Raw genomic sequence first — 19,065 nt, forward strand, 5'->3', positions numbered from 1 at the left:
ATATGATCATCCTAAACAATTTTTTCATCATGTAGTGATGTTAAATTAGTTAAATCATTATGTTGAACATATTCATTTACATCAATGGAATTTAAACAATAACATGATGTAAATTTATTTTTGTAAGTTGATTATTATTCAATTCAATATTGTGAGAGGAAATTGATAAGTTGTCTTCATATGTTTCTTATATAGGTGGTTTTGAAAAATTGGCATAGATCTCACATATAGAAGAATCTAAGTTACTAAAGATATCACTACATGTCATTTCAATATCTTCCACTACTGACGATTCATCTACATAATCATAAATGTGTGATGGTGAGATGATTATTGGTATAATTTCTTGGTCAACATTATTACCCTTAGAAGAATGAAAAGAAAAGAAATTGTATTTATCATTGGTGTTTAAACTATTATATTCTCAAAGGCTCTCTTAAGATTCAACCTTAGATGTTACACCTAGTCCTTCTAAACATTCATTTGGTAAACCAAGAAATGGTAAGCATTTTCATTAGAATCACCATATTTCCAACTCACTATTTCATCATTTATATAAGATTCATCTTCCTGAAATGTTGAATGAGATTATTCACAATGTTCATCTAGTAAACAACAAAAAATTCCAACAAGTGTAGTAGAGGGATATATAGTTGAATAATAGTCATAGAAAATGGGATGGAAATCCTTTAAGGATAAAATACCTGTGGGAGGAAGCTTTTGATACCAGTGTCGAGCTCTGCCTTCTAATGACATCATGAATAATTTCATCTGTATGTCCTCATGTTCGAACCCCATCCTAGGAAATGAATCATGAAATAGGATGAGATGTTCAATCGGATGGTCATCCTCATGTTCATGGAAATAGGGTAGATAGTTATCCCATGTTCCTATATGTGGTAACTCATTTGGAAAACCAGCAATCTCAAAAAAATCCAAAGGAGTAAAACATGATGCAGTCCAAGAAATAACCATTAGTAATTATAAATAACGGAGTCTGTTATATACCTAGGGGGGATAATATGGGGTACAAAGGGAGGTACCCAAGGGAATAATGTAATAATGGGATGGGTCATAGTAATAAATAAGGTGGTTAACCCGTATCATCTAAGGGACCACAAGTAGTTAGTAATAATGTAATGGGCCCATGGTATTAGATAGATGGTATTGAGGGAACCATGGTAATGACCCATGCTAATGTATGTATGAGGCCTATATATAGGCTAGAGACTCCACATTGAGAGGTGTCAAGGAATATTATATACCACTTTGATACCACTTGTTATAGATCTGAACTGAAAATATATGAAATGATACCAATATACCCAATAACTTCAAATAATCACCAAAAATAATAAGATCTGAATATAGAAATTCTTCTTTATTGATCAAAGCCTTAAGGTAGGGAAACACCATACATTCACTCCTTAAGGAAGGAGAACACTCCACAAGCCATATTCCTATTCATACAATATTCCTTGACACCTCTCAATATAGGCCTCATACATACAATACCATGGGTTATTACCATGGTTGCCTTAGTACCATCTGTCTAATACCATGGGCCCATTACATTATTACTAACTACTTGTGGTCCCTTACAGGATACAGGTTGTTGGAAATAATACTGAGAGGGGGGGGTGAATCAGTATTATTAGATCAGATAAAACTTTTCAAATTCACACTCAGAAACATACACGCTACTTCAATTAAGTGAACCCGCGTGTACACGCTACTGTGTTTATTGCAACTATCGTATATCAAGAGATCTTATGATTTAGTTAGCTTATCTTCAGTAAATGCATCATAACATTATTAACCATATTAACAGTAAACAGGTGCAGTATAACAGAACAGATCATCACACAAGAGCCACACACATGAACACCATGATATAAGGTGGAAACCCAATGTGGGTGAAAACCACCTGCTGCAATTCGTCTCTTTCTTCTTTAATAAGAAACTTCTTTTACAATGTACTGGTGCAGTCCTTTACCAGCACGCAGGCTACAACCTGCAGAGGGCTACAACCCTCTTAGCTCTTGTACTAGCCGATCCATTTACTAGTACGTAGGTGCCTACCTACAGAATGCTCCAATCTTTACTCCCCTTGCTCTTGTACTGGCTGATATGATTACCAGAACGTAGGTGCCGGCCTACGATGTACCTGGGACCACATTTCATACATTTTCATACTAGATCCATAAGACAATCACCTTGTAGTACAACCTGCATCATTAATCACTGAAACACTGAAACTCTGTCAACAACATAGTCACCAGAACACAGAGCAGACTACAGAACTCTGCAATAACAGTCAGACCCAGCTGCAACTTCAAATATCAAGCTTTACAATGTACACGCTACTTGGATGAACCCAACCTGCGTGTATACGCTCTTTTTCGAAGGTCAACCCGCGTACAGATCTAAAAATATTTCCTTATAACTTTGCAGCCGTACCAGACATCAATCATACTATAACACTTATAGAACATTATTTTCGTCAGTATGCAGATCTAGAATAAGCATAATCAACCATATAAATATAGTTCATTTCAAACCATTTGATCCCGATCTCTCCTTAGATCTTGTTCTCCATCAATTGATGAGATCTCTCCTTAGCTCAGATCAAGCAATACATCATCAACCAATAACCTTCATACTGGATCTAATACTTCATCAGATATTCAAGACTTTTCAGATACATTTGCCTAATGATCTTCTTCTCCTTATATAGCCTTAGGCCTTGCTCAATACCACGGGCCAAAACCATAGAAATCCAATACCGTCAACTTCAAACCTAGGGATCAACACGTCCGTCGAGACACCATGGTCCAAAACCATAGGCACAACTTCCAAGGAATAACCGCCATTGACCAAAGATAAGTTTTCCACATACACGCTCTTTTACTGAAGCGAACCTGCGTGTACACGGGACTTGGTATATAGCGAACCTGCGTATACGCGACTTGGTATATAGTGAACCTGCTTGTATATGCGACTTGGTATATAGTGAACCAGCGTGTATATATTTTCCTTCATACTTGTAGACTGTCCTTCTGCACTATGATTTGTCATCAGTGTGATTTTCCATCAAGGACAACACTTGTCTCATAATGCCAACAATCTCCCCCTTTGGACTTGATGGCAAAGCTGACTTGTTACACTTAGAACTATCATCTGATTCCTTTGAGCTGTCCTCCATTAGTCACATCTGACATCGCTTCTGAAGATTCATCCAGTTATACATAAGTGAGATATTCTTCTATGAGAGGGTTGCCATCAAGTACAACACATGCATCATAATGCCAACAATCTCCCCCTTTGGACTTGATGGAAACAACACCAAATCACTCTCCCCCTTTGACATCAAGGGCAAAGGGTGGACCAAGATGTTCTCTTCCTTTGCTGAACATTTCGCTGTCCATACTCCCCCTGAGTATCTGTTAAAATCTCTGAATGATCTCCCCCTTTGTATATGCCAAAGTGTACCAATCTGTCAAAGCTCCCCCTGAGTACATGCCGAGTCTCTATAATGTTGAAGTGTGTTGTTCATGCTCTTCCTGACTGTAGGCAAGATCTACAAAAGATGTTCTTCAAGAAGAACATGACTCTATACATCATAAAAGACCTTCCTATCACCAAAGACTCATACATACATCCATCTCTCAACTAAGTGAGGATATACAAAAATTGACTCATCCACCCAACCAAGTGGGGATACATCAAAAGTTTACATATGACAACCAATCATATTGCATCAATCATCCCAGGCATAGTGGGGAAACCAAAATAGGTTGTTACATGACCTTGACACCATGAAAGAGATACCACAAAAGAGATATATGACATAGAGACGAAAGAACTAGACCAAGACTTATGAAAGTTACCGGCAGCATCTGATAATCACCATTCAGATCAGCAACCAAGAGATCCTTCTCTTCTCCTTTCGCCTTTGTTCCACTTGAAACCAACAACAAATGTGAACTAGAACCAAAAGCTTTAAGATAATGCCAACAATGCATCATTGGAAGATTATCTACTCCCCCTGAACCTGTGCCAGATGATCTCTGTCGGACCCATATCAGACTTTCTGCAACCAACATCTGTCCCTGCTGATTTCCTTCAAAACTCCATATACGCGTCTGCATCCACATAAACAAGCGTATATACGCGGATAGGCCTTATGAAGCTCGCGTACAACCATTTTCATATCAACAACCTGTAAATGTCCTGCAGCAAGGTATGTCGGAACATAGATGTCAACTCCTCCTTTTAAACATCATCATGAAATCATTCACATTACATGTGAAACCACCATAGCCATTACATCAACGTCAAGATCTACATGATCCAAGTATCATTACTTGGGAATATATGTAAGTATCAACCTATCATCATATAGATAAGAACCCATCACCATGTCTCCAACAAAGCAACTTTGAGTAGTCATCCATGTATCAGCATTATGTATCTTGAGCTCAAGCTCATTTGACAAAGCTTCTTAATATCATCAACAACGACAATCCTTATCCACAAGAGTGCTTGCATCATAACTGTATGATCTTTATGCATATGACGACAACAGCATATGAGTGACTCATCATCAAGTGAGGAAGATGTGTATTCAAGCTTTGTACTTCTTCTTATCTTTATGAAGATCACTATGTAAGCACCATATATGCATCATCAAAGAATCAACCGTAAATATGATCTGAACATCTACTATGTAACTTCAAGAATTATATGAGAGTTTATCATAGACAACTCACAACCATATCATAGCAAGATATATCATTTAGCCATATAATCATCATCATCATGGACTATTAACCATAATGCCAGCAATGAATTATTAAAGGCATATGCTCCCCCTCAACCAGTGCCATCTGTTAGATCTGATCATGCATATATCAGCAATAGGCATCAAAACATCATCATCCTCAAGTTAGGATCAAAACACTTCTAGACATCATACAAGTAACAAAACATTTCCACACATCCTCAGCAGACTGTAACCAATAGAGCAAATAATAGACTGAATCATATCAGATCCTTTTTCTGATCCTGTCCCCACTACTTTTCCTCAGACTGACATATACGCGACTTTGCAGTGTCTAACTTATGTATGTACGCAACTTCCCTTTAAGGAACTTGCATATGAGATTCAGAACACTGAAGTTTTACACTTTCAGCTCCCCCTGAGTCTGATATGTCTGTGATGTGCTGTGTCACAGTACATTGTGCTGACTGTACTTCCTTCTTCCTCCATATCTTCAAGTGTGATGAGGATTTCTCCTTTTGGTGTGATGTCCATCCTTTGTTCCTGCATTCCTTTGCTATATGTCCAAGCTTGTTGCATGCATAACATCTTACATGTTCCATATTCCTCCTGTAGCAATCAGCAGCTTTGTGACCAAACATATTGCAAGAAAAACAATATCCATTAAAGTACCTTGAATGTGATGATCTTTCTACATGATGGTCTTGAACCCTTCTTCTTCCACATCTAGCTGAAACATGTCCAAGATTATGACATACATAACATTCAACATTATTCATAGGAGGAGTAAAAGATTTTCTTTGAGGAGTCTTTTTCCTTGATTGTTGATGGGGTTGACCTTTCATCTCCTTGTTGATCATTTTAGTTTTCTCTTTAGAGTTCCTTGCCTCACCTTGTGAGCTAGATTCACCTTCAATAGATTCATGAAAACCAAGACCAGTCTTTATAGCAGGAGACCTTTGACTACTAAGAATATCATCCAAGACTTTAGAACTATCTTGAAATCGTAAAAGCTTATCCTTTTCTTCTAGTTTACCTTTCAAGATATTTACCTCAACCTGAAGCTGTTCTTCCTTTTCAAGAGATTGCTTTTTCAAATATTCTTCAGCTTTCCTTCCTTATTCCATTTGTTCCCTTAGTTTGAGAATCTCATTTTCTTGTTCTTCATTCAGATCCTGCTGCATTTGATGAACTCGGAAGGCACATTCTAGTTGAGATTTTAAGCTAGTGACTTCGTTTTCTTGTTTTGCAATAGCTTGGAGTAGATCTGTATTCTGCTTCTTTGATTCTTCAAGATCTCCTTTTAGAGAGCGGATCGAGGCTTCAAGACTTTCATAGTAACTGGATCTATCTCTGAGTTTCTTGATGGTTGTGCTTCTTTCATTGACTTCATCTCTTAATGATGTCACTTCACCCTGCAACTTTTGACATTGATTTTCTTTGTCCTTGAGTAACTTTCTTACCTTGTTTCCTTCCTCTGATTGAGCTTTTAGTTTGGTAACTTCTTCTTTGAAAGCACATTCCCTTTTGTTCAATAGATTTTGTTGATCTTTAACTTTTTCTGTAAGCCTTCTAAATACTACCTCTATTTGATACTTTTCTTGCTCACCCATAAAAGCATGTTCAGTAGTTTCACTATCACTTCCATCACTTTCACAAGGAAATATAGCAGGAACATCAGAGGATAACACATTCATACCTGATAATGATTCTGAATCTGAAGAGCTTCTTATACCTAATCCCCAATCGATTCTCCCACTGTCATAGTCCTTCTGAGATGTCTTCTTCTTCTTATGAGCTTTCTTCTTAAGCTTCTTTTCCATTGTTCCACGGATCTCCCTCAAGCGATCAAGCTTCTATCAAAGGACCGGCTCTGATACCAATTGTTGGAAATAATACTGAGAGGGGGGGGTGAATCAGTATTATCAGATCAGATAAAACTTTTCAAATTCACACTCAGAAACATATACGCTACTTCAGTTAAGTGAACCCGCGTGTACACGCTACTGTGTTTATTGGAACTAGCGTATATCAAGAGATCTTATGATTTAGTTAGCTTATCTTCAGTAAATGCATCATAACATTATTAACCATATTAACAGTAAACAGGTGCAGTATAACAGAACAGATCATCACACAAGAGCCACACACATGAACACCATGATATAAGGTGGAAACCCAATGTGGGTGAAAACCACCTGCTGCAATTCTTCTCTTTCTTCTTTAATAAGAAACTTCTTTTACAATGTACTGGTGCAGTCCTTTACCAGCACGCAGGCTACAACTTGCAGAGGGCTACAACCCTCTTAGCTCTTGTACTAGCCGATCCATTTACTAGTACATAGGTGCCTACCTACAGAATGCTCCAATCTTTACTCCCCTTGCTCTTGTACTGGCTGATATGATTACCAGTACATAGGTGCCGGCCTAAGATCTACCCGGGACCACGTTTCATACATTTTCATACTAGATCCATAAGACAATCACCTTGTAGTACAACCTGCATCATTAATCACTGAAACATTGAAACACTGAAACTCTGTCAACAACACAGTCACCAGAACACAGAGCAGACTATAGAACTCTGCAATAACAGTCAGACCCAGCTGCAACTTCAAATATCAAGCTTTACAATGTACATGTTACTTGGATGAACCCAACCTGCGTGTATACGCTCTTTTTCCAAGGTCAACCCACGTACAGATCTAAAAATATTTCCTTATAACTTTGCAGCCGTACCAGACATCAATCATACTATAACACTTATAGAACATTATTTGCGTCAGTATGCAGATCTAGAATAAGCATAATCAACCATATAAATATAGTTCATTTCAAACCATTTGATCCCGATCTCTCCTTAGATCTTGTTCTCCATCAACCGATGAGATCTCTCCTTAGCTTAGATCAAGCAATACATCATCAACCAATAACCTGCATACTGGATCTAATACTTCATCAGATATTCAAGACTTTTCAGATACATTTGCCTAATGATCTTCTTCTCCTTATATAGCCTTAGGCCTTGCTCAATACCACGGGCCAAAACCATAGAAATCCAATACCATCAACTTCAAACCTAGGGATCAACACGTCCGTCGAGACACCATGGTCCAAAACCATAGGCACAACTTCCAAGGAATAACCGCCACGGACCAAAGATAAGTTTTCCACATACACGCTCTTTTACTGAAGCGAACCTGCGTGTACACGTGACTTGGTATATAGCGAACCTGCGTATACGCGACTTGGTATATTGTGAACCTGCTTGTATACGCGACTTGCTATATAGTGAACCAGCGTGTATATATTTTACTTCATACTTGTAGACTGTCCTTCTGCACTATGATTTGTCATCAGTGTGATTTGCCATCAAGGACAACACTTGTCTCATAATGCCAACACGGGTTAACCACCTTATTTATTACTATGGCCCATCCCATTATTACATTATTCCCTTGGGTACCTCCCTTTGTACCCCATATTATCCCTCCTAGGTATATAATAGAGTCGCGAGGTGAAAAAACAAATAAGAAATATATACACTTGAAATGCTATAAGGCACATAAAAATGTGACCCTATTCAACAAGAGATCACAAACTTAACCAATAAATAAGTTACCAAAGGAAACAAAAAATATTCCTTGATTCCCCAACAATGGCACGAGAAGGTGTTCGTGCTTAGATTTTCCCGGTAAATGAGGACGACCTAAGACCACATGCGTAAGGATCCTAGATCTTCCCTCTCTAGGTGATAAGGGCTAGCCTCCCCTTCACGAAAGGGGGTAATCCCTAGTGATAATGTAAATTAAATAATTATTCAGTTTAGGAAAATAAATAAGGCGATCTGATAGATATTATGAAAAGAGGTATAAAGTGCAAACATCAAGGTGGGAGATACATATACATCATCTCATGGATGATATCAAAACATAACATTAATTATACAACATGGAAACAACATTCGAGCATAACTAAAATAAAGGAAAATAAATGATTAAAGATAAAATGAAAACAATTAAATGTTAGTTATGCTTATCTCTCATTTATGGTAGCCCATTGTAGTGCTAATTGTGGTGGAGTGTAATATCATGTATTCTTCTTGATCATTCACTTAGTGAAATAAGGGTATCAAGGATAATATCATCGTCCAATAATGTATATATTAGCCAATAACCTAACCCTACATAGGGTGCAAATAGAAAAGCAAGGTCAAGTCACTACATAATATGGTTCACATATTTTGTGATATAAGCATATGAAAAGAGAATTGAGAGGAATAAGGGAATAAACAAAACATATAAATCATAAACAATATTCACACCAATTTCTGCAACAAAATAACAATGACCTGCATTAGGAAATTCTATTAACAACAAAAATGTAAAGAACTTAGTCCTCCTCCCACTCATAGTATGTATGTCAAAGAGGAGGTAAGATTAAATACTCAGAAAAGTTCAAATATTGATTGTGTCAATAATCTAAACTACAATATTAACCATTATATATTAAATAGGAAATATAATAAAAACGCAATACATATGGAGGATGGAATGAGATCTGCAACAAAAACCATTATGGTGGCAAGGCAGTAAAACCCTCGGGAGGAATGCAGGGAGAGCCAAGGGGCAGAAAACAGAACGGACCAGCAGGAAACAGCAGAAAGCTAAGAGACAAAAGGCATGACAGAAGATGTCAGGAGGGAAGAGATCCCCTCCTATCGGGATATGGTGACAGGAGATGGCCAAAACAGCCAGATGATAAAGGAACAACAAAACGTAGGACCAGTGCTGGGAGCAACCTGGCAAGTAGGCAGCAAGGGAAGATTCCTGCCATGCGCAGAAGAGAGACCCAGGTTCGTGATTCCAGCGACTAAACTGGAGAGGTACAGATGCTACATGAGGGATCGTGCCCTTATCTGCAAGTTCGCAGGAGTCTGGCCGTCGGGAAGAGATCTTACCAAGTGAATTCAACAAAAATGGCAGCCCCAAGGCCACATCGAGCTTAAGCTAGGAGTGAAAGGCTTCTTCACGGTAATTTTCTCAAACCTACAAGATGAGGAAAAGGTATTTGAAGATGGCCCATATTTTTATTATAATGCTGGTCTATTTATGCATTTCTGGGAGGAATGCTACAACCCTGATAAAGAAACATTTCTAGCAGCGCTTGTCTGGGTTTGTTTATTTGGGTTACCTATAGACTTCTGGGACCCGGAAATTTTGGAGGGAATAGGAAACTCAATAGGAAGTTTTGTGAAAATAGCAGAAACCACAAAGAAAGGAAGGTACACCTCGTACGCTAGGATATGTGTTTATATGAACCTAGCAAACCCCATCCCAGACTCTGTGGAACTAGAATATCATGAAGAAGTTTGGCAGCAAAACTTAGACTACGAGCACATCCCGTTTCGATGCCGTAGGTGCCATGTCCATGGCCATCTAGCTAAGGAATGCCTGATTACAAGGGAAGAAGAAGAAAGGAGAGGCCCCTTGCAAAAGAAAGAGCCAACAGATCAGGAAGGGTACCAAGAGGTGAAAAGCAAACGAAAAATAAATAAGGAACTCCCAGAAGAAAATAGGAAGGGAAAACAATCACCCCCAGAGAAACCAAACAGCTTTGCATTACTATAGGAAGAGGGTGAAGAGGAGGACCAAACCATGGAAAACCAAGAGGATAAGGGGTCAGAAAATAGTGCGAGCAGTGAAAGAACCCACTCAAAAAGGAAAGCCCCGAGCGATCCAATGGAGAAAAGCAAGGAACATAATGAAGAAGTCGAACAGATGGAGATAGACTTGGAGACAAGCAGGGAAGATCTAAGTCAGGAGGAAGAAGTCCTAAGAAAGGTATTGCATGAATGGAGACACTTAGATGAGAGATTTATTCCAGAAGATCAAAAGAGGTTGTATGCGGATACCTTTCAGTAGTATAAATCCAAACTAGAAAAAGGAAAAGCCACACCAGAAGAACCCCAAGAGAGCCAGAAGGAAAGCAGAACTGATCATCAAGGACAAGGAAAGGGGGGAAAGAAAAAAAGAGGTAGGAAAAATCTCAAAGACTCCATACAACTCATCGGAGAAATGCTGGTCAATACAGGGAGAGTGGTCCCACTGTCAGCGGTGTTTCACAACCTATCCCAAGTTAACCAATGATTTTGACATCTTGGAATATTAGAGGCATAAACAAAAAAGATAAACAGAGACATTTGGCGGCAATACTGAAGAAGGATAAACCATAAATCATGCTTATCCGAGAAACTAAAGTATCAGGACAAAGGCTGGAGGAAATTCTCAATAAAATAAAACCAAGATATGAACAGGTATCCATAGACGCCAAAGGAAGTGCAGGAGGGATAGCAATTATTTGGAATCCAACAGAAGTCCTAACAGATTGGTCATTAGGAACGTCAAGAACCCTGACAGGAAGATTCAGGCTCATTGGGTAAAGCGAATGGGTGGTAGTCTCGGCTGTCTACGGGTGCCATACCCATGATGATAGAGGCCTGTTCCTTAACCAACTGGAAAAGCTAAGAAGTATGAACTAGGATGAGAGATGGATTCTGGCAAGTGACTTCAACATGATAACCTCCAGAGAAGAGAAAAAAGGTGGAATAAACAGAGAAGACCCAGAGATGGAAAGATTCAGAGACGTCCAAGCAGAATTAATGGTGGTTGATATCCCAACTATAAATGGGAAATACACTTGGAACAATAGAAGAGGTGGGCCCAAACAAATCACGTCAAGATTGGATAGATTTCTAGTCTCAGAGCATATAATCGAGTTGGATATCTTCTATGAAGCCTCTATCCTACCCTCAACAGGATCTGATCATTGGCCCATTAAGCTTGAAATAGCCTTGAACGATCTAAATAAAAAGAGGCCCTTCCTATTTGAGACCTTTTGGCTTAGAGCTCCAGACTTCCTAGAAAAACTAAGGAGCTGGTGGCAGGAAAGCAAGAGGGGAACGAAAGGTTGCAGAAAAATGCACTCATTCCAGCTCAGACTCAAAGAAATAAAGAGCAAAATCAAGAAATGAAATAGGGAAGAATTCAGTAACATTTAGCAGGAGAAAAGAAAACTTCAGTCCAAATTGGAAGGAATACAACAACAAATAATCATAGATGGACGAAATGAGGAGCTAGCCAAGGAGGAAGGCAGGGTAATCAATCAATTGGAGGAAAGACAAAAATAGGAAGAAATTCTATGGAAACAAAAATCTCATGTCCAATGGTTAAAAGAGGGGGAAAAGAATTCCATATTCTTCCATAAAGTAATGCTGAACCACCACCATCATAACAGAATCTTCTCCTTGAAAGATAACCAGGGAAACAAAGTAACGCAGCAGAAAGAAATGGAACGACTCCTGGTGGAACATTTTAAAGACATCCTTACAGAGCCAAATGCCAACAGAACTGTGGAAATAGACAAGGTCTACCAACATATCCTTAAGAAAGTTACTAGAGAACAAAATCTGGCTCTGCTCAGGGTAATCACCAAGGAAGAACTTGAGGAAATGGTCAGCAAAATGCCAAAAATTAAGGCCCCGGGTCCCGACGACTTTACAATTGAGTTTTACCAGGCTGCCTGGAGTTTTATGGGAAATGACTTGCTCGACCTTGTGGAGGAATCTAGGTGTTCTAAGCGTATGCACCAGGGATTGAATGCCACCTTCTTGGCCATGATCCTGAAGAATGGCAACTCGGACGAACTGCAGGGCTTCAAGCCTATAGCCCTTTGTAATGTAGTTTACAAAATTCTAGCAACAGTCATGGTAAACAAACTCAAGCCGATCTTGCCAGATCTCATTGCACCGGAGCAAACAGGTTTTGTCAAAGGGTGGGAGATTACAGATGGAATTATTGTGGCATAGGAAGTGATACACTCCCTGAAAAATTCCTGCAACCCAGGTATGCTCATCAAATTAGACTTGGCCAAGGTGTTCGATCGAATTAGCTGGGGGTACTTGGAAGGCATTCTCAAAGAACATGGTTTTGAACAAAGATGGATAAAGTGGATCCTATCTATGGTAGGCTCCCCAGTGATGTCAATTTTGTTAAATGGCACCCCCACAGAAGCCTTCAACCCTTCACGAGGGCTAAGGCAGGAGATCCCCTGTCACCTTTCCTCTTCATCCTGGCTGTGGAAGGTCTGGGTAGGTTGATCAAGGCCCAAGTCTCCAGGGATTAGTTAAAGGGATTACAAATCTGTGGGAATGATCTCCCAATTACGCACGGGCAATTCATAGACGACGTGATGTTATATGGTAAAGCCATGTTGAAGGAAGCCCAAAGAGTGATTAAAACCTTATAAGAATTCAACCAAGCTTCCGGGACGAAGATTAATAAGGATAAATCTGAAATGTTCTTCTTTAACACCTCGCTGGCCGCCCAAAGGTTCTTGGCATGCACTATGGGATTTTGCATTGGAGCCTTCCCGTCAAAGTACCTAGGTATTATGTTGCATGAACACCAATTCAGGACAGCTAATTGGGAATCCTTAATTAAAAAATCAGGAACAGGATGGAAAACTGAACCTTTTGCTCGCTGAATGCCCCAAGTCGACTAATTCTACTGAAAGCTGTTCTGCAGTCTATCCCAATCTACCAAATCTCGTGCCAAGCTATCCCAAAGTCTGCAAGCCAAAAGCTAATTGCCATCTTAAAGAAATTTCTCTGGCAGGGAACCAACAAGACCAAAAAGTGGTCCTTAATCTCATGGGAATGGCTACGCAGGCTCTCCAAAGATGGAGGTTTAGGACTACGCGACCCCTTCGTTCTTAACCAAGTAATGGGTGCGAAGCTCTTGTGGAGGTGGACTCACGGAGACCATGATTTATGGAAGGTGATTTGTGAGAGGAAATATGAGGCGGAAGGGGAACCCACAGAAAGACTGAGAAACTAGATGAAGGCTAGAGGTTCCGCAATCTGGAACCTAGCGAGAGGCAATAAAGATCTGATAAAAGAATATAGTTTTTGGGAGATAGAGAAGGAGATAAAGCGAGATTCTAGGAAGAATCATGGCAGCAACGTGAAAGGCTTATCCATAAAGAAAACCTTCAAGCCATCCATGCTTTCACGACCTAGGATGAGGAGGCAACTGTAGGCAAATTCTAGAAACCAGGTGAAGGAGGATACTAGTGCAAATGGAAACAGAAAGAAGACTAGGAACGAGCCCCCGATTCAGACCAATGGCAAGAGTACTACAAAGAGATGGCATCCCATAAAGTGGCAAGGAAAACAGGGTCTGACATTCTAAGATGGGGCAACCGAATTCATGGAAATTTCTCAATAGCAGAAGCCTATTACCAAAAAGCTAAACAGAATCAACAGGTGGAGACAAATAAATGGAAAAATATATGGAAAATCAAACACTTGCTAAAAGTTTCATTCTTTGTTTGGACAATGCTCCATGGCAGAGTGCTTACTTGGGACCAAATGCAGAGAAAGGGGTGCCACGGTCCTTCCTGCTGTGCGCTCTGTAATTCACAGGAGGAGACCATGGAACATTTGCTGAACTGATGCATAGTAAGCAATACCCTGTGGGAAAGCCACTTCAAATTGTTTGAGTGCCACCATAGAAACTATCAGAACATTGTAAACACCATAGAAAATTGGCCAAGGAAGCCTTACCAAAACCCAGTGGTCAATCGTGCATGGCTGCTTTCCACCGGCTTCTTGCTCTGGAACATCTAGAAGGCCAAGAATGGCATAATATTCAAAGCAGAAAACAGAACTCCAGCAGACATATGGGAACAAATCACCAGGAACATGAGAGAAACAATCTTAACAGAAAGCTGGAAGGACGAAGACTGGCAGGCGTCGCAAATAGAGGAGGAAATTCTGAAAAGACTAGGGGTAAACCAGAAAATGGTAAGTGGGGGTGTAAAAAGTAATTTCCGGGACAGAGAGGTGGCAAAAAGCAACCGGTATCGCCATCCCCCGTAGGGGTTCATAAAACTTAATTTCGGTAGTGCCGCTAAATAGAACCCGGGAGAGGCAGGTATTGGGGGAATCTTCAGAGATGACAGCAGGGAAATCTTGAGAACCTTCGCGATGGACTACGGAGAGGCCACCAATAATGAAGCAGAACTGCATGCTCTAAAACAAGGCCTAGAAATCCCCATATAGGCAAAATTCAAGAGTCTCCAAATCGAGCGAGACTCAAAGCTAGTGGTCAACATGGTAAGGAAACTACAACAGCAAAAACCAGTAGACAAAATTAGTAAGAGCTGGAGAACAGCGTGGCCTGTTGGAGAAATAGGGAAAATACTACCCAGAATCGAATATCTCATCCCGTCACATGTCAGGCGAACGAGAAATAAGCCGGCTGACTGGCTTGCGAACTCGGGCAGTTGGAATAGAGGTAAGGAGATCGATAGCGAAGGCCCGGTTCAACTGCTCCCGGAGGAGCGAGATCGTCTTCAACAGCTGCTTGATGTCGATAAGGGTGATAATGGCATGCCTAAGGTGAACTGCCAGGATCAGGAGGCACGAAGCAACTGTAGGGAAAGATTGCAGTGGGTGGCATTGGACAGAACATTTGTGGGAAAGGACAAGAGTAATAGGCATGATGACACTGGCCAGATGATGGGGCAAGATAGGACTGGCTGAGGTGACGGGGATGAAGCGAGAACCAAGACGTCATCAACGAAAGATATGGAGCTCGTATGGAAAGTTGGGATAAACGACAGAGAAAGGACGACAGGTGGAATAAGGGGTACAGAAAGGACACGGCCGGAGCAGCCGGGAGAAAACCGGAAAAATGAAGCATAAAGAAGGATGGACAAGTTTTGCAACATCCCGAGGAAGGGACGAGGGGATGATCGCCAACGAATTAAATGGCCAAGTGGAGGTCTGGGGCAAGGACAATAGAAAGATAACAAACAACAGCCAAAGGTGGTAGATGGAACGCTCATGCAGTTTGGTGAGAACCATGAAAGAAGGAGGAAAGGTGGCAGCGTGCCTCAGTCACCAGACTTCGTCCCCAGCTCAAGCAAGGAAAGGTGGTATGTTCTCCCTCGTCCCTTGCTCCTGATAGCATTCAAATTTTCAATGCCTGTCCTAAAATTCCCCATCTCAGTCAGCAGTATATCAGTAGTAGAATAGACAGAGGCTGCCCCAATAATAACTTAATTCACCTCTCCCTCTCCAGAGCTAGGGGGCACTTAGGTGGTGAAAATTTGGGCTCCTATCGGGAGGCTCAGCCCATGCCCTGAGCGGAGAGGTGGGAGGGGAGGGTTGCATTGTTAAGCCTTGTCACGCTTCAAGACTGGCACCGTTGCCCTACCCATGTCAGTTTCCCAGATATCTCCCATGGTGCTATACCCGGAAGCTCCCCCTACCAGATGGATAGATCAGCAGTGCCTAGCCATGCTGGTCTGCATGGGATCTTCAGGACTGTAGAGAAAGGGTGGAGTGACATGAGCCACCTAGCAGGAAAAGTTGAGTTATGGCCCCGGACTGCAAGCCGGAACCTCCCCCAGGACAGACTTGCTAAAGCTTGGGCAGTAAGTGTGTGGATTTCAGCTGAATTGCATTTAAAAGGAACTGACTTGTGGTTTGCTATTCTGATAGGTAGTAAAGCCCCCATAAAAGCAAGATCCCAAGACCGCAACAAGGTGGCACCGAAAAAAGAAAAACTAACCAAGGCTCAGGAAGAAGGCACAAGTAGCAAACCAAGGAGAAGGGGCAAGAAGCTAGACTCAGACAAGAGCATGTGCACGATGAATACGTATATGGTAGGAAATTCCCCGGAGATCCGCACTCAAACCCATGGGTGGGAGAGGGAGCTGAGGGCCATTAGTGAGAACTAGGAAATTCCCCGCGGGGAATGGGAGGATCTGATCCTGGACCTAGGAAACACTAGCAGCATAAACTCTCTATTCAATAAAATGCTTCAAAAATACTGGATAATGAAACATGTGGTTGCTCGGGCAATGGAGATGAATCAGGCAGTCCGCGAAGAAGAGGAAGAGGAACGCAAGCAAGCAAAGGAACAGTTCAAAAGCCAGATAATAGAGGGATCAAAGAATCTAAAGAATTCCCTCGTGAAAGAGCTCGCTGCCGTCCAATTCCAAGTAGTGAGAAAACACTTGCTGCTGAAGAACATGGACCAAATGCTACTGGAACTGAAATGGACCATTGAGCAGAAGACGCAAAATCGGGGACCAGCGCCTCAACGTCTGCCCCGGTCAACTCGTCAGACGAAGATTAACTAAGCTAAGTCTTTAAACTACTCCTGTAGCTAGATTAGTTAAAAGAAGTCAAAAGCATGGTGATGACAGGATAAAAGAGAAAAACATTTTTAAATTTTGGTCTAGATTCAAGGCCGATAGTTGCCGGCCAGGTTTCCTCTGGGCATACTTGCTACCTGAACTTTAGTCTGCTGTAAATTTGTTTTCGTAATATGGAATGAGGAATGCCTAACTTTACACAAAAAAATTATTACATAGGAAATGAAAATAAAAAATATTGGAATGTCATACTCAAGCTGCATAATTAAAAGTTACACAATATCGTATCTTGGCCAATGCATTGGGTGCAACCAAGCATTAAAATATGAATCTATTTTCTCTCTAAATCACCCAGCCTCTAATGAGAAAATAGGGGTTTTATAAAAATGTTTTGATAACTGTGCGTAACTCTTACGTAACTTCTTAGAAAACAAATACATATCTCGTAAATATTTATTTCTCTCATAAATGGTTTTTAATTTATTCCTTTACCTTTGGACTTAGGACTCCATGCTGATTAGTCTTCCATGAAAGTAGTTTATCCAAATTATAATACTTCCTTGATTAAACATGTATAACACAAATAAGAGTTACCAATTGATAACAACAAATAAATAAACACATGAACAAAATTTTTAACTTTCCTCATGTGTTAAATTTGCTCATAAAACTCATAAGGGAAAAATAAAATGTAAACATTATTCACATATCTCATGTTCTTGAAAATGTCTTGTAGTAAAAATCATCTTGATATTTAACTTACATAATATTATCATATAGGTAATTTTCCAAAGAAATTAACAAGTTTTAAATAAACCGTGAATATTAAAAACACATTCGCCTAATATGTGTGCAGTCAAATCGTTTTTTGATTGAATAATTAATTTCTTGTGAACGTACTCATGGATTTCAAAGTAAACCATCATCAACCCTTCAACAATCTCACAAAATCATAAATTATGGAGTACGTTTTCACCTCACTATAAAATACTATAAATATCTTCAAACCATATGAACATCTCAAGTTCTTGAGTGAATTTGTTACAAGAGAAAATGCATAGGAGAAAATGCAAGGTGAAGGTAGGTTAAAATCAAAACCCAAAATGTTTTATGTGGATCTATAAACGTTCTATAGATTTGAAGGAAATTTATAATTACATTTATAAAGGCTTTGAATTTTAGAGCAAACGTGTAGTAGTCTGGAGATGAGAGTCATATTTAATCGATGGTTGATAACTCCCATCGCGTGGAGATAGGAAGGGAAGTTAATGAGCCATTTTGTGATGGATGAAATCTTAAAGTTGAGCTATATTTAATGGGAGGATGGTAATTCCATATTGAGTGGTAAGGTGGTGGTGAGTTAATCTTCCTTTTCCGCACTTATGCCTTAGTAAGAATGGATGGGGCCTCATATGCCAATTCAATTTTTAATGCCATAAGGTTTAAAAAGTATTTAGTATGGGTTTTATGCAAAACTTAATATAATGTTTTTAAAGCCTTTGTTCACTACTATTTAGCTCATTTGTTAATAAACTTATTAAAATATTATAAATGGTTTTAAATATTTCATAGGCACCCATTTAAATAAATGGATTCAAATTTACCTTTTCAATGATCATAAATCGATTAGAATAAATCACTACTCAATTTGTTTTGTACATAGGGCTTATATTTTTTGAATTAAAGGTTAAAAGTTGAAGAGTTATTCATGATAAGATCAATGGTAATATTATGTGAGCTAAAAATAGAGATTTAACGTTCATGAAAGTTTATTTTCAATATTCATTCATATGTTCTTTAGTAAATTGAACCCTTCTAAATATATAGGAATTGAGGGATTTAGATAATAAATAATTCATTTGTATATCTAATTCCCCCATTTTGTGGACAATGTTTCTTTATTTTGTGGTCAATATTTCCTTATTTTTAGTTTTTCTTAAGGATAGTAATAATATCTCAATTATATTTAGTAACATATACTAGTTAGCGATATTTAATCTTGTAATTGTTTGTATTTTGAATTTTTATGTAATATATAGAATTAAAATAATAAT

This window comes from Pinus tabuliformis, chromosome Q (genome assembly GCF_031772625.1).
Source record: "Pinus tabuliformis cultivar Carrire ecotype Pingquan chromosome Q, CPIR1, whole genome shotgun sequence".
NCBI classification, from domain to species: Eukaryota; Viridiplantae; Streptophyta; class Pinopsida; order Pinales; family Pinaceae; genus Pinus; species Pinus tabuliformis.